The following is an 18,431-nucleotide window of genomic DNA, read 5'->3' as shown; positions in this document are numbered from 1 at the left end:
TATTTCCACAACCTTGCTAATTCAGTGTGTTTGAGTTTTTTAGTTAAATTCAATTTATTGTGCACATCCATCTCCTTATCACTTTTTGACTCGTCATGTTGGCGGACATTGCCATTTTTGCAGTTTGTATTGAAATATCTGTTCCTAGTTACGTTTCCGGCATAATACTGCCCCTCACCCATGCAGTCTCTCACCTGCTCACGTAAGATAATCCGCGTGAGTCCTCCGAATCCCCATGGTGCCTCCGCTGTCTGCAAGAATTCTCCAACCTTGCACAGGGTTGCCTGCCACTACTATGCACCTTCCTCTATCAGGGCTTCACGGCTGCTGCGGCTGTGACGTGTTTTGCTGTATGCCACTGGTCAGTTCCGATGGTGGTCTGTTTGCCTGCCCCCAGGGGTAAGCGCGGGGCTCTGTCCCCTTTCTCCCCCCCTCTAATTTTTCTTTACGGTAACAGGGATGCTTTGATCTACTTACCTTTATTCTTTGACTTCTTTTCCAGCCACTTGACATGGAATCTCACTTGGATATGGGTGTGTTTTTACGTATCTTAGTATTTAGACGGCATTTGCATTACTAACCTTCTTGGGAGTTATGTATCACATCATAGTTATCTTGCCCTTTTAGCTCTCTCCTTGTCTCTCGTTTGATTAAAATCTATTGGGGCAATAGCTGTATTAGAAGCCTTACGAGGGTCATTGGATCTTCGTTTAATTAGCATGTTCTTGAAATTATCATTTTATGCCTTTGCTTCGAGAAAGAGGCTGTTTTACTTTTCTGTCTTTCTCTCTCCCATTGCAGGCCGTAGTATGGCTACCAGATAATTCCCCTTCTGGGCTTGAGGAATTGAGACTGGATTCCTCAGTCTTTACTGCGACTTCACGATTAACAAATAACTTATATGGTGGGTTATTTTGGTTTCATTTGAAACCTATCTATGATTCGTTTTTGTTCCGAATAGGTCTTTATATTATTGTTACTTTGTTTCCTTACTTCTTTTAGATCGACTGATTTTGAATGAAAAATAGTCGCTAGATGCCACGTATTTGGTGGGCGCCCTTTTTCGGAACTCAAGTGAGATAATACTGGGTTCATCCTTCTGGATTCATTAGGTGGTTATTATGATTTAGTACATCTTGAATAAATTTGCCGTATTAGACATAACCTTCACACATTTATATAGTTCGGTACTGAATGAAGTATATTTGTATTTCTCTCTTGGCCGGTCATAGGGGTTATGAGCCTCGACCTTTAGAAGCAGCTTGGACGCGAACTATCTCCCCAATATTTTTCGTATATTACGTCAAAAATAGGTTCGTAGTTCATGCAAGGTTTTTTCACTTTTGTATTTAATTTTGTGTCATTTTAAGATTAGAGCTTCTTTACACCAATGCAATATGTCTGTCTTACTTGATCAAATTAATTGCACATTACCGCTAGAAGACTTTCCTTTGGATTGTTGCAGAAAGTTTGTGATTCTGATTATACTTGGAGTCCCATTGTTATTTGGATTGGAGGTATGCCTAATTTTTATCTCTTTATGGTTAATAACCCAACCCCCCCTTTTTTACAAATTCTGAGGTAGTTTGATGAGTACATTGCTTTTGCCTCCATCCAGATTGCGTCGACGTCCGAGTCAATTCCAGTTTGGTTTCTCCATTTTTTGAACTCGGATATTCTGTTGCTCAAGAGGGGTATTTCCCTGAGATGGTGAGTCTTGTTCTTACAATTCTAGTTGACTACTTTGAGCATGCTGGGTGTGATAGGCCATTTTTGCATGTAATATTAATTTATTAGTTTGTTGAGGTTGGCCGGTTGGTAGATCAGCTATTTTGGTTACCGAGGGATTGCCGTATCATGATATTGTCTATATGTCTCTGGTGCTCTATTTTTCCCCTTGTGATAAGTTATTGTTGAGGATTAACTATAAACTGTATTGTGCTTTTCTTTTTAAAGGGGCGGCATTGATGCAGGAATACATGTTGTTGTTAAATTTCAACTCTCAAATTGCCTTTATTCATGTGCTTATGAGCTCCATGTACAAACAGCCTAATTATAGTGACTGTATTTTAATGTTGTTTTTTAATGTTGTATATCATGTATAATGTATGGTTGTTATATGTATTTTTTGTATTATATATGGTTGTGATATATATTTTTATAATTTTTCTTTTTGTCTTACAGTTTATCTTTTGTCATATATATTTGTTGGTGCTCCACATTTGTGTGCTACATGTAATTTAAACATGTGCTGTTTCGGATTCTTCTTTCATGTATGTATATTTATGTATGTATTTTGTCTACTTTTTTCAGCCCTAATGAAGTTCTCCATGAGAACGAAACGCGTTGGATGAAAATCCTTGTCTTTCTGTGAACTTCTTGTTGCGCACACCATTCAAGCCCCATGGGGGTTTTGTTTGCCTGCCACTGTTATGTAGGCCCACGTATGAAATGGATCATGCTTCTTTGTAAGTCTCTGGGGACAATAAGTAGCACTGCAGCACTGAGAATCCTACGGTCAGATTCCCAGACATTGTTTGCATGTTCTGTTGCCAAGTTCCTGAGCTGAATATGGGCATTAAGATCTAGGAAGCTGTCTTCTTGCCCAGCAAGAGAAACTGTTGAAACATAACCTTTTTTAGTTACTTTTTATAAATATCAATTTTAACATGTAAGCTGTATATTCCAATGTTTTGTACCAGTAAATTCAATAATGAAAATAGATGATGGATTAAGTTAAATTAACTTGCTAACCAATTATGTATGCTGCAATGCCTAAGCTCTCATACAAGGTAGAATTCCATGTTTATTGTATACTTTTAACAACCTATATTTTTATTGAATGTATTTATTGTATACGCTTTCATGACAATATTGTCGAAATAAAGCTTATTGAAACAAAAAAATATATTTTTGTGTCCCATTTACAGCCATGAGAGTATCCAGTTCAATTCTGGTATACATCTTGCGACTATAAGAGTCAACTGTTACCTGGGGACTGAATTGTCAACATCTAGTACCTGGTAGACATTCACCTTATGTGCCTTTATGTACCTGACAGAGCTATCTAGTAAATGGTGCTGGCTGAACTTTTCTATTATCCACACAAATGTGTGTCCTCATAATAATTATAAGCAAAAACTTTGCAGTACTGCAAACCAAGCAGACGGTAGCGGCACAGATGAGGAAGAATATTTCAACTGACCACAAAGACCTTTTCAACTATGAGAATAAACTGATGAAACTCAATTTTTTAATAGGCATAATTAATTTAAATTTGAATATTTACTTAATAAATTGCCTTGGAAGAGATAGATGATTGGAGGAGTGCAAGTTAGAGATGGGTTTGTGAACAAAACAAATATTAAAATCCAATCAGATTATGAGAAAAATGACAGTCTCCATTAAAAATCATTAAATAGAAATTTTCCTTAACCGGTTTATTTACACAATATCAATGCACAAAATATTGAATCACAAAAATATCAGAAAATAAGTATGTTTTCACAAAAACATTAGCCTCCTATATTTAACTAAGGAAATCACAAAAATCAACAACAAAAATATTGCTGTTATAAATGCAGGCTTTTACTAATATTGAAAATAAAATAGCAGAAACAGAAATATTGCACCCAACAAATATCGCCTCACACAATATCAACTACATGAGTATTGCCAAAATAATTAAATTATGGTTACAAAACATGCACGTAGCACATTTTTATGATAAACAACATGTGAAAATAAACATTTAACAACATATAACCATATTTTAGCAACATATTAAACATGACATTACTGAAATAAATATAAATCATCCAAAACAAAAATGAAACTAAAAACTCAATTAAAAAAATATTTCTAATAACTGCAAACATTCAAACAATAGTTAAAATAAATATATATATATATATATATATATATATATATATATATATCCTTTCTCCTTTGGCCCGAGATCAGGTTATTTTGGGCGCTCTTAGACGGTGCAAACAAGCCACGGCAGGGCCCCGCCGTAAAATTGCATTCCTGTTTTTCTCCGTAGAGAAGTTTGCTCGTGCACTCCGGAATCGATTTTTCAACACAGTGATTACTCCCAAATCAGTGGTTTAGGTTTCTTTATTCATCACAGCTCAGCCAGCAGCAATATATATATATATATAAATATATGTCCCAAAATACAGCAATAAGCGCGCTCTCAGAAATGTCATAAACTCTGTGTAATAGTTCATCCACTGTTTAATTCACAACGCGTTTCGGTTCCGTGGAACCTTGATCACGTGAATTGTGCACCTAATCAAGGAGACTACATAACAAATGGCATAGAGAGTAAAAAAGGACCAATGTGCTGGCATGGCCGCCATCTTGGAGTGGTAAACTGAAAGTAAAATTAGTAAACATACAATGAAATACAGGCATCTCGCAAATGTAATTACAAACATGTAAGTTTATGTTTAGAGTAAAGTTTGTCCCATAAAGTACACCTACAGTAGGAACATGTACACATGTATCATCGCAGAGTGCTATAATCAAAATGCATTGCATTCATGTCAATACAACTTTATCGATATCATGCAATCGAACAAATCATGTATTAATCCAAGTGGACATACTGCGTCATAGGCATAAGTAACCATCACTTCAGTGCAGAATTGTCCTCGGACTCTTTTTTCCACTGTTAAGAAACTTACAGGTGCTGACACTGTTCCCGCGTCGCCGGCTCTAGATGGCATACACTGCAATAGCATTGCGGACTTTTTTGTATCGAAGGTTCAGGGCATTCACCAATCCCTAGCTTCTATTTCACCTTCTATGGATTCTTCCTTGCTTGGCTTCTGTTGTAATGTCCCTGCTCCTCCCACTGAGTTTCTGTACAACTGGAAATTATTCGATGATGTTTCCTTTTTATCATGCCTAAAAAGCATCAGGTCAGGCTCTCCTCGGGACCCTGTCCCCATGAAGATTCTAAAGCAACTCGACCTTGAACCACGTAGATTTTTAATGAGGCTACTCAACATCTCCCTCAGTGAATCGCGTGTTGAACAGGTTTGGAAACATGCCATGGTCGTTCCCTTACAAAAAAAATCTGGTGTGGACATTACTAACCTGGCCAACTTTAGGCCTATATCCCTGCTGCAAGCTTGTTCTAAAATACTAGAACGCCATATTAACATCCAGCTAAATGAGTTTGTTCAAAAAACAGGATATCTTCATCCATCCCAATCAGGCTTTCGCGCTAACTATTCCACCGAATCCGCACTTCTGGGGGTGACTGAGCGACTCCGACACGGTATTGATAGCGATGAGACCTTTGCGCTTATCCTTTTGGATTTAAGCGCGGCTTTTGATACCGTGTCGCACTCTATTCTATTGGAGTCCCTTCGCTCCCTCGGTGTTGCTGGATCTGCGCTTGCCTGGTTGGCCTCATTTCTTAATGAGCGTACATTCCAGGTTTTTTCAAACAAAGCTGAATCGGCAATCTGTTCATCTGCGTACGGCGTCCCTCAGGGGTCTATATTGAGCCCTCTGTTGTTCAATATTTACATCAGACCCCTTGCTTCTATCGTCGAGGACGCCGGTCTGTCCATATACTCATATGCAAACGATACGCAGATTGTGTTTTCCCTGTCTGGCAGCAGGGTCCAGGATACCTCTGCCCTTAAAATCGGCCTTTCTCGGGTAGCCGCCTGGATGCAGGCCAATCTGTTAAAACTTAACGGTGAAAAGACCGAGGTTATTATACTTGGCAAGCATAAAGATCTATGGGGCTCCAGACACTGGCCCAGTGACATGGGTCCATTGCCTACCCCCGTGCCAGTTGCTCGTAACCTCGGCTTTCTAATCGACGAGAAACTTTCGATGCGACAGCAGGCAACTAAGGTCGCTGCAATCTGCTTTAATACCTTATGCTGGTTGCAGAAGATCCTATGGATGTTGCCTGAGTCCACTCGTCGAATGGTTGTTCAGGCTCTGGTAATGTCCCGTATCGACTACGGTAATGTGCTTTATTTGGGAGCCGATAAAGCCACTATGAATGTTCTCCAGGTTGTACAGAACTCAGCTGCCCGCCTGTTGTGCAATGTCCCACGTAGAATGTCTGCTACGCAAGCCCTGTGTGACCTTCATTGGTTAAAAATTCCCGACCGCGTGGCTTTCAAAACTTTGTGTTTTCTGTTCAAGATTCGCCAGGGCTCTGCCCCTACTTATCTGCACAATCTTGTTCAGGATTACCAGCCCTGTCGTTCCCTCAGGTCATCTAACCAAGCCAATCTTGTAGTTCCCAGAATTCGTTTGGCAAAAATGGGTGGCCGCTCATTCGCCCATTTGGGGCCGAAGATGTGGAATGCTCTTCCGCTGGCGCTAAAAATGGAGACTAATCTTCTTGTTTTTCGCAAAAAACTGAAAACTTTGTTGTTTAACTGATCACGGCTCTGTGTATTCTTTATTCAGCAATCACCTGTCTTTTCTTCTTTAGTCTGTCCCTGGTGCCGGGAAACCCATTACGGGTAGCTGTGCGCAATATAAATTTAATAATAAATAAATAAATAAATAAGTAACGAGATCGTGATAGGGCTTCTGAATCCCAAACATGAATTAGGACAGAATGTAAGTGCATGTTAATCAGGGATAGATTGCTGCATGTAAAAACATGCGACAAATGCCTAAAGTAGGTGATTAGTGCTCTTGAGCAGCAAATTACGGGACAGTGCCCTGAAACTTAACAGGAACAGAGTAGAGTTTCTACACAGCAGTCCAACTGAAACCAAGGTCCTACCATACTTAATGATGGTGAAAGAGCCCTGTCCTCATCAAATCCAATTCATAAGTGCCAAAATGAGTCGTGCATACGTGCTGAAGTGCCCCAATGGAGAAGGGGGGGTGAGGGTAGAAAGAGTAGGTGGCCGTTCGAGTGATACCAGTGATTGGGCCCCTTCCTTCCTCCTGTGAAAAATAAAAACAAAAAATGAATCATTAGAACAATTAAAAGAGTGTGGATAACGGTAAACCACCGTTACAACGAAACTTTTACAACGGACTACTTTTACAATGCAACTTTTACAATGCAGGAACCATTACAACGAACTACCATTACAACGCATTTTTGTACAACGCAAGACTTTTACAACGCAATACCTTTACAACGTAAGTATTGGTAAGTATATTATTATAGTAAAAATGTTATAGGTTTGGGTTTTTGGGTAAAGGGGTATTTTTAGGGTTCAGGGCCAGGTTTGGGTTTTTGGGTAAAGGGGTATTTTTAGGGTTCAGGGCTAGGTTTGGGTTTTTGGGTAAAGGGGTATTTTTAGGGTTCAGGGCCAGGTTTGGGTTTTTGGGTAAAGGGTTATTTTTAGGGTTCAGGGCTAGGTTTGGGTTTTTGGGTAAAAGGGTATTTTTAGGGTTCAGGGCCAGGTTTGAGTTTTGTGGTAAAGGGGTATTTTTAGGGTTCAGGGCTAGGTTTGGGTTTTTGGGTAAAAGGGTATTTTTAGGGTTCAGGGCTAGGTTTGGGTTTTTGGGTAAAGGGGTATTTTTAGGGTTCAGGGCAAGGTTTGGGTTTTTGGGTAAAAGGGTATTTTTAGGGTTCAGGGCTAGGTTTGGGTTTTTGGGTAAAGGGGTATTTTTAGAGTTCAGGGCAAGGTTTGGGTTTTTGGGTAAAGGGGTATTTTTAGGGTTCAGGGCCAGGTTTGGGTTTTTGGGTAAAGGGGTATTTTTAGGGTTCAGGGCAAGGTTTGGGTTTTTGGGTAAAGGGGAATTTTTAGGGTTCAGGGCTAAGTTTGGGTTTTTGGGTAAAGGGGTATTTTTAGGGTTCAGGGCCAGGTTTGGGTTTTTGGGTAAAGGGGTATTTTTAGGGTTCAGGGCTAGGTTTGGGTTTTTGGGTAAAGGGGTATTTTTAGGGTTCAGGGCAAAGTTGGGGTTTTTGGGTAAAGGGGTATTTTTAGGGTTCAGGGCTAAGTTTGGGTTTTTGGGTAAAGGGGTATTTTTAGGGTTCAGGGCCAGGTTTGGGTTTTGGGGTACATGGATACAGGGTAAAAATAAATTAAAAATAATATTAAATTAAAATAAAATATATTACATTTAATTAATTACATTTAAAAAAATATTATATACTTACCAATACTTACGTTGTAAAGGTATTGCGTTGTAAAAGTATTGCGTTGTAAAAAAAATGCGTTGTAATGGTAATTCGTTGTAATGGTACCTGCGTTGTAAAAATAGCCGTGTAAAGGTATGCATTGTTAAAGTATGCGTTATAATGTCATACATCCGTGGATAACACATTTCCACCTTAACAAATCACTTCTAATATTCATAGAACATAAGGCAAAATAGGTGATCAAAATAGGTGTATGACAGTTATAACTGAAGAGTTCAGAAAGGAAAAAGAAACAGCCTAACAATAAGATTGTACGTCTGAGGGAAAACACTGTGTAACAGGGTGTTATTCCTTAATATGTATGGCTAATTCCTCGTCCTGGTTGAGTCCCACAGGAATCTTGGTTTGAAAATTAATAATGTGTTTAGACTCTTTCTGTCTAAGACTGAGGACCCTGTTCCCACCATGAGGACCCTTGTTAACCTGTTCTAAGATAAGGAAACAGAGGCTTGTGGCATTGCAAAAGTGCTTGTCCTGGAAGGGGACGAGCTACAGGGTATTTCTGACCACAGTGTGTAATCGCTGTGTAATGTTCTAAGATACGCTTCTTGGCCATCAGGGTGGTAGAACCAATGTACCAAATATTACATGTACATACAATCGTATATACCACGAAGATCGAACTGCATGTCAGGAATTATGTTATCTCTCTGTGAACCCCATTGTAATGTACATGGTTACAGAATTTGCTGTTTCTGCAGGCCTTACAGTGCCCGGAGAGAAAAAAACCTTGTAATCCATGATGATTTCTGTCTGAATAGATGGTAATGTCACTATAAACAAGTTGGTCCCTCATGCTCTTGCCTCTTCTGTAAGTTATACTGGGTCTGTCCGGTAAAGTATTGCCGATGATGTTATCAGTCTTGGGTATATTCCAGTTTTTAGTTACAATGCATTTGATGCCATTCGAATCTGAGCTATAGGTCAGAATCATTCTGGGGTTCTCTCCTTCAGGGCTGGGATCTCGACCTGTAGTGTCAGTGATTGTCTGGGATCTGTCGATACTGTCAACCCTGTCCTTCGCTTTCTTCAGCACCAAGTTGGGATACCCTCTCTCCCTGAAAAGTGCACACATCAGTTTACTCTCACGTTGGTGACCCTCTTCTGTATTGCAATTCCTTCTGGCCCTTAGCAGCTCCCCGTAAGGAATGCTGCATTTGAGAGCCTCCGGATGGCTCCTGAGGGCATGAAGCACGCTATTGCCTGCTGTTGCTTTCCTATAGAGTGATGTATTGACCCGATTGTTCTTGATGTCAAGCCTCACATCCAAGTAGTCCGTTGCGGTGTTGCTAATGTTCCCACTCAATTTGATGTTTAGATCATTGACATTGAGTTTGTCAATAAACATTTGGGCCTCATTGTGTTCACCAACCCAAATGATGAACAAATCATCGATGTAGCGTAGCCACATCAATACGTGTGAGAGATCATCCAGGAATCGAGGGTCAGAGAAAATGCTTTCCTCCCAGCCCCCCATAAAGAGATTGGCGAAGCTGGGAGCAAAGCAAGAACCCATTGCGGTTCCAGTCGTCTGACAATAAAGAGTACCATTAAACCTGAAGATGTTGTTTTGAGACAATACCCTATCATCTCCACCAGCATCCTCCTATGCTACTGAAATCTTATGGGTCTGGTCTTGAGGTAGTACACACATGCTGCAAGCCCTTGCTGATGGTCTATCATGGTGCAGAGACTGTGTACGTCAAGGGTGATAAACCAATGGTTGTCACCAAACTCCATGTTTTCGATTTTTGTGAGAAAGTCTTTAGTATCTCTGATATAACTGGGTAGTGTAGTGACATTGTCCCTAAGATAGTGGTCCGCATATTTAGAGATGTGCTCTGCTACACTGCCCCATGATTAAACAATCGGACACCCTGGTGGGTTACAGGGATCCTTGTGTACTTTCGGTAGGCGGTAAATCGGATTATCCTTTTTGAGATAGCAGAAATCCTCCCACTCAAGGATGCCCTTGTCTTTCCAATTGGTCATGAGATCCCAGATGGTAGTGATGCTGGTATTATCAAAGGTGATAGGCATATAACACCTGGTATCATTCTGTTGTTTGTGTGCCTCAGTAACATAATGATCCCTGTCCAGTATGACAACATTGCCACCCTTGTCTGCAGGGTGGATGACACTATTGTCATCCTCAGCAAGAGATCTGAGTATTTATCTTTGTTCTGAACTGAGATTATTGTGTTTGTAATTCTGTCTTCTCTTGTTTTGATGTCTAAAACTGTTGAATTCCTTCCCCACTGCCTCCTGAAAAGTGTCTGTGTTGTCATGTGGTAGGCAGGGTAAAAATGTAGATTTGGGTTTAAAGCCTGACAACGCAGAGGCATCAGTCCTGATTCCATATTCCACTAGACTCTGTGTTGTGCCCATGATAAGGTCTGCTCCCTCCCCCTCTTGTTCTAATGTGATCATGTTGATCAATGTATAAATGTCGCCTATATGAAGACCTGTCTGAGATATGGTGGTATTGACATTGGTAACCCTATTTGGTCTACTCCTCTTCAATGCCTGAAATTTGAAAAGATCTATTCTGGCACCTATGAAATCAAAGGGGTAAAAAGGACAAAATGAGAGACCTAGGCATAAAACTTGTTTTTCAACATCACTCAAAGGTCTTTTAGAGAGATTAATAATAGTTCTATTGATCATGTTGGGATCCATTAGAAGGTATTCCTGGCGCGTGTTTGTCTTGTTCCCATGCCGCCACGTCCCCTGCCTCTTCTGCCAACGTTGTCGTATTCTTGCTCGTCTATTCCCGCGTTTGAGCGGCCCCTACCCCGCCCACGGCCTCTCTGGCCCCTTGTTTTCAGGATCGGGGTCTCCCTTGTAGTCTGTCGACCCCGGCGTAGGGTCCAATATTCGTCTAAAAAAGTCTTCTTGCGTGTGCTGACTTCTTCCTTGGGAACATTATTGACTGATACATCCGATTCGCTTTCACTGGTAGTTACCACTGCTGAGGTTGTCGGTTCCGCATTAGGTGTTGCAGTTTCTTCCACTATAGTCTATAGATAGAGATGATCATATTTCCTGCTGAATGTCAGGATTCTGCCGCTTTCATAATTGCCATAATCACGATTAAGCTTCCTCTGTTTGCGAGCTTTGATATCTTCCTCATATTTTTTGAGGCGATCTTTCATGTTTGAGAGAAATTTACTCAGTGTCTCTTTATCTGTATGTGTTGTAAAATCATCCATCAGTTCTTTGATTTGTTCTAGGATCCCTTCGCGGTCCAGCCGTGCATACTTTATTAGAATTTCCAACATCCTCTTTGAGCTTTGTGCAGAGTTCTCCGACCATTCATCAAGCATTTGAGGATTAGGAGACTCATATGTTGGAGTCGTAAAGATTCTCAGTCCTCTTGGTATCATAGCCTGATCCACATAGTTTTGTAGTGATGTGGCTTCCCACCACTTAGATGTTTCAGTCCTTTTAAGTTTATCTAGTTTACGCAATTTGTCCTCAATAGATTGTATGGAATCAATTGTAGTGTCTCTTTTGGCTGTGGGCATTGCCTTTCTGGCGAAAATTGCCCGTGCTGCTTCCCTTCTTTTATCCTCTTCCTCAATGTTGTAACTCAAAACATGTACTTCCCACTACGGAGTTTGTGCGCTTCCACTAAATATTATGAGGTTCTCTCTGCTTGTACATAAACTGCCACGGGTCAATGTGTGGGCAATTGTCAGGAGATGACACTGCGATGCATGGTGGGAAACGTGAGCAGGCAGTCCTTGCTCAAGATCGGGAGACTCGATTGTGCCGGAATGTATGCACAGAAAGTAGGGAGAGGTATCACGTCTTGCCACAGTGCCCCCGCTGCCCCGGGAAATGAAAATATGAATATATATATATAAAAGCAAAATGAACTAAATACATATTAACAATTATAACATAAACATTAATTAGTGTTCACCATAAAAAGCAACAACTGAAAATAATTCAAAGCTAAAGAAAGTTAACCAATAAAAAGTAATGTACATTTATTTGGATCTACTCTTATTTTCTGTATAAGTAACATTTACTGCCTGTTAGCGCTGATATCCGCTGGGATCTTGTTCGCGCTTTATAAAACTTTCAAAATAAATAAAATAAATAAAAAATTCCAACAAGAATCTGAAAGCAGAAGGGCACACATACATATATGCAACTAACTTGCAAAGTAAGCATAACATATATTTAAGGAAACTCATATTTAAGGTAAAACATAATATTAATTGAAGTTAAAAATGTCAAATAACAAATAATTAATAAACACTCCACTATTCTTTCCATTTAGTTACTATAAAAAAATAACTACACCTGCAAAAAATTGCAAATCTACCAAAAATCTAAAACAGTTACATACCTGGAAAAGGCATACACAAAGTAAGTACATTCATTAATAAAGAAACCCGTCCTTAAACAGTTAGAAATAAAACCTTACTAACTCAGCTCCCACTACCTACCAACATACAAACATTTAAAATGAAGAAAATGCACTTTTTTAAACCAACAAAAAAGAAACCACCTGCTCCACATTACAACACCCACAAAGGAAAACCTGCCAATAACGTGTGCAACATCTAGCAAGAAAATATATAAAAGTATAAAACACAAAAACTGTTGCATAATTTTGTATGTAATAAACTAACATATTAGACATTTTAAAATTGTAATTTGTATACTATTACACTATTATTAGACATAATGACAGAAAGAACAAGATACATCCAATCACAGAAAGGAAAGCAATTATTTTGTCACATGGACTACACTTACAACCAAGATAGTACAACAATGGAAACTGTCAACTGGAAATGTACTAAATATTACTCTAATACTTGCTGAGGACGTCTACTACAATAGATGATGTAATTAATGTAAGAGAACACAACCACACCTTCAATGTGAAAGAAATAGAAGCAATACACGTATTGTAAGATATAAGAGAAGCAAGCACTTGCTCCCAAGAGCCCACAACTAAAATACTAAAAAATATACTCTCTGAATACATGACAGGCTAGCTACTGGTATTTCCCTGTTTAAACTGCCTGATTGCATGCACTAAAAAAGCCACCAGTGATACCCCTCCTGCCACTTGAAGTTACCAAGATATCCAAATATCTGATCACTTAACCCCCATAATTAATGAAGAACCCTTCCTTTTACATGATAACCTAAAAAATAATAAACGAATCCTAATATTTTCTAAAACAGATAGCTTACTCAAACAAAGCTATTTTCAAACATGGATGATGAATGGGACATTCAAAATGGCCCCCAACCCATTCACTCAGATATACACCATACATACTTACTATAAACTATTAAACCACATTAAAATTAAAACAAACTACTGCCCACAAAAAAATATTAGTAGATTTTGATCATGCCATGATTCAAACCATTTTAAGACTTTACCCACACATAGCCATACAATGCTGTTACTACCATTCTTGTCGATGTCTCCATATGGAGACATCGACAAGAATCTGCACAAATTGTAGAATATGCTACAGGTAATTTGCCTTTGAAATTATACAAATGATTGGACTAGCCTATGTCCCTGTCACAGATATAGCTAACCACTATCATTTAGTTATAGAAAGTCCTTTATATCAATAAATGAACACAGATTAAGCCCCCCTAATGGATGTTTTCGAAAGTCACTTGGGTTGGCAGTCTCCATTGCTCTGGGCAAAGAAGCCAACCCAAATTCCAACTACCATTATGAAATGCCTATGACAGCACCATGGCACAGAAAGCCAAAAGAAACAACGCAGTGGTAGGATGACACAGTGCAGTCCAATTCACTTAGGCAGAACCCAACTACACCCTATACATTTTTAGGAGCCCCACCAAAAAGAACCACACTACCAACAACTACAAATGGAAAAATCAGTAGCTCAGATTAAACTAAACAAACCACTAGAATGTATGACATGCTACAATGTAAAACTCTTTACAAGCAGCGAAAGAGTACACTATTTAGATTCAATAGCCAACACCCCATTATAAAATAAATATTAGTTTGCAAAAGACCCATGAATGAATTATGTTTTACACCAGCCAAAAAATAAATCAAACTAACATTTTAAATAAGACTGCTGAATAAAAATAATATGCATATTAATTACATAAAAATATGAATCTGACCAACCACAAACCTTAAATAACTCATAAAATGTAATTTAAAAATGAATATATATGTATCAATAAGGACTAGCTAAATTACGGGAAGTGGGAGACTCAGGTATGTACATAAAATAAGGTTGTGGCCTAAGATACATTGGTATGACTACCCGGAAAGTCCGGACAAGAATGACAGAGCACAGGAGCACCATACGGTGTGGTAAAAACATTAGTAAACTGACAGACCACTTCCTAACTCACAACCACACCCCCAATGACTTTTCCTGGACTGTCATAGAACAATTTGACACCACTACCAATGAAAAACTTCTCCTTCAAAAGGAACAACGCTGGATATATCGTTTATCCACACATATCCAAGGCCTGAACGATGCCATACCATGGAACTCTTTAGCTGTGTAATCTCCCTATCTGTATAACCACTCTGTGATGTAAAAAATGATGTAAGGAACGACCCACACACCGCAGCGATATCTGTGCCAGGACATCACTGCATGAGCGATCCCTTTCTTTCCTCTCCCCCCCTCCCTAGTGGACCACTTATGGGTGCCCTTAATTACATGTCCCTGTTGCACTAATGTGCACTCATAAACAGCCACCACTCACCCCCATGTTTGGCTACACTCGTGTTGGGACTATCGCCCATTATGATAATACCCACCATTGTCTTATTGATAATACCATGATTCGAAGTCATCAAGTGACATGATAGTATAAAGCACAATGTGAGCCGCTAAACTGATCGGCCCATATCCTTGCCAATAGCAAACCTCATTCCGCACAACACGCATGCGCTGGACAGCTGCGCATGCGCAGGTCTTCCGCTACTCCCCAGCGCATGCGCGGCACGGACAACCATGACATGGCAAACAGCGCGCATCCCTCTCTCTCTTTCCACCAGATACAGGTGAAACCAATCAACTAAACACTACAAATAAGAGACCCTCCTCTCTCACAACGGGCGCCGCGGAAGGACGAATAGGTCCAAGGAGGAACTAGACCGCAAAACTCGTGAGTACTAAAGAATCGCTACAGCTACAAATGGGGTAAGCCACTACTCTTTCTCCCTACAGGTTGGATATATTTTGAACAAGTTATTATTCCAACAGGGTCTCTTTCTCTGCCAGGCGACCCACGAAGCTTTTTACAAGACAAAACAGAGTGAGGACTTAGTATTATACTTACCTTTACCTCACCTTGTAAATACGCTCTCTAGCCCACCACCAACACTATTGGTTTCATTTATTAATCATCCCCAACTTCGTGCCCATGGCATGAACCCACAATAGCCGATTATAGGTCGCACACCACCTTATAAGCCGGCATGTTGTGATAAATCAAATACGAAACTAATATGACTCTACCATGTACGTCTTGTCTTTGTCCTTTGTGTTATTTGTAGTCAAGCTTGAGGGAATCCCCCTCTAACAGCTATAACGCCTTAGCGTGCGTTCCACTTAGCCAAAAGACAACACAATCACTTAAATTTATCATTTTTATTATTTAATTTGCACGTTTTTCACATAAAAACGGTCCTGAGGAAAGCCAGCTTAAAATCCACAAGGCACTGGCTGAAACATGTAGACCACACTAGACGCTGGAGGTCATAATTAGCACTCCACTTTACGTCTACCTGCCTTTTATTTGCTAACAGAGGCCCAGTTCATTAAAATAATTTACCCTCGGGTGCTGAGACCTACTGTATAGCTTTTAAACTTCACCTTTCTCACCCTACTCACTGCACACTCAGCAATATACCAGCTCCGCAGTCACCTGGCGTTGAAGCACACCCGGGGCACACTCGGTCCCACTGTGGTGGGCCTGATGATGAAGCATGCCACCGACTAGGTCGGTGGGTGAGGGCTTTATAAGGAAAACCATGTTCTCCTTATTTTATGTACATACCTGAGTCTCCCACTTCCCGTAATTTAGCTAGTCCTTATTGATACATATATATAACCCAGGGGATACGGTCTAGCTTATCTAGTCCTCTCTCTCTCGTTGATTTATTCATTACTAAGCAGCGCGCAGCTGCGAGAGTCCTACCCATTCCCAAATATGGCCGAAAATATTGGCCTCACCTTCACAGCTGGGGATGTCAGCGCAATACTATCTGACCCCTCCCTCCTGGCAGACTTCAACATCTCCCCCACCGTAGCCCAATCAACAGACTGGGATTCACTAACGGAGAAGAAGAGGAATAGGATCCGGACTGTTCTGCATGGTGTAATACTTGCACAATATCTACGCACCAACACAGCCCCCACTGGCCTCTTGGTCACGAATGCCCCTAGGATCTTCCTGGACGACGCCGCATTCCGCAAAGACTGGGCCCAGATCGCCTGGCACTGTACCAGGGACTGGTTAGTCCTCATTATAAAAACCGCGAAACGCCTATCAGATGCCATCATGATAGAGATCCAAGCAACAGAGTCACACTTCAAAGCTACCCTGACGGGCTTTAAGAAAAAACTTGATGACCAAAATCGCGAAATAGCCGAATATAAATATTACCTATCTCAGACCAAAATTAAAACATTTGAGAAGGATCTGAAAAGATTTAACTACTCAAAGACTTACCCTTACGCCGATGATGATTACACCCCCCCAAAAAAATCCTCCGAGAACTCTGATAATAGCTCTGTCTCAAGCAACTCCAGCTCAGGATCAAACAAATCCAGAGGCAGAGGACAACGAGGACAACACTGGCAACAACCATGGCAAGGTCCCCCTCAAAACCATAACTTTGGCCCACCACCGCCCCTTTTCGGTCATCTACCACCACCGTACTTCGGATACCCCCAAATGTACCCTCCAGGAAATATGCCCTTTTTCCAAGGAAACCAGAACCAAAGATATCCTTTTTTATCCCAGGGCAGGAGAGGACGGGGCAAGAGACGGAACCCGGGACACGTGCAATGGGCACCGGAAGAAGAATCTGTGAGCTCCAACACCAGGAACAAAACAAGGGAACAACCGGGAACAAGCAAATAAGATCCCCATGTCCACTTGTATTCAACTTGTCTGACACACAACTAACCAGTGAGGAAACAGAAGTACTCAATAAGGGCCTCTCGTTCGTCCCCACCACCAGACTGGATACCTTTAAACTACATGTAGAACTCACTGAGTTCTTCAGGAAACTTAAAAATAAAAGCATTCTTTGAGAAAAAAGATGACACCAACAATGATAGTGAGGATACTCCGAACGAAACAGGCCTCAGACTGAAATCTACTTTCATGCCTCCACCGGGAAGAATCCCGGTTGAAATTCTCACATTTGAACAGGCAGTATACACAGAAGTAGAACAACTACAACACAAGGAGACATTCAACAACCTATCTAACAAAGATAGGACCACTATTCAACGCCTACAAAATGACCCAACTCTCATCATCAAACCCGCGGACAAAGGGGGTGGTATAGTCCTCATGAACAAAACTGACTATGACCAAGAGTGCAAAAGACTCATAAGTGATACAAGGAATTACAGACGCCTCAACAGGGACCCAACTGAGCAACTACAAAACACCATTAACCTTTTGGTTAAAAATGCCAAAGACACGGAGAAGATCTCCAAACAAGAGGCGGACTACCTATGGCCCAAAAATGCGAAGACCCCGTATTTTTATACAGTCCCCAAGATACACAAGGGCATTACCCCACCGCCCGGCAGACCCATTGTGTCCGGAATAAAGTCACTATTAGTCGCGTTTCTGTGACTTTTTTCTCAATCCCTTGGTTCAAAAAACTCCCTCCTACATCAAGGATACCAAACACCTGCTGAGTGTAATCAAAAACACCAACTTCAATCCTACCTGTGAATTATTAGTAGGATTAGACATAGAGAGCCTATACACAAGCTTGCCGCAGGATGCGACACTAAAGGTACTACACAATGTCCTTATGGCAAGTCCTTGGGAATACAACACTCCCCGCAGTTTCATATTGGACTGCGCTACCTTGGCTCTCAAGGAGAACTATTTCGAATACGAAGGAACCTACTACCTGTAGACCAATGGTACAACCATGGGCAGCGTTTTTGCCCCCAGCGTGGCAGGGCTGTACATGGCACATTTTGAACATACCTACATACAACAACCCACCAATCCCTACTCTTCCAATATAAAA

Source organism: Lissotriton helveticus, chromosome 6 (genome assembly GCF_964261635.1).
Source record: "Lissotriton helveticus chromosome 6, aLisHel1.1, whole genome shotgun sequence".
Classification (NCBI taxonomy): Eukaryota; Metazoa; Chordata; class Amphibia; order Caudata; family Salamandridae; genus Lissotriton; species Lissotriton helveticus.
This window is presented reverse-complemented; position numbering follows the sequence as displayed.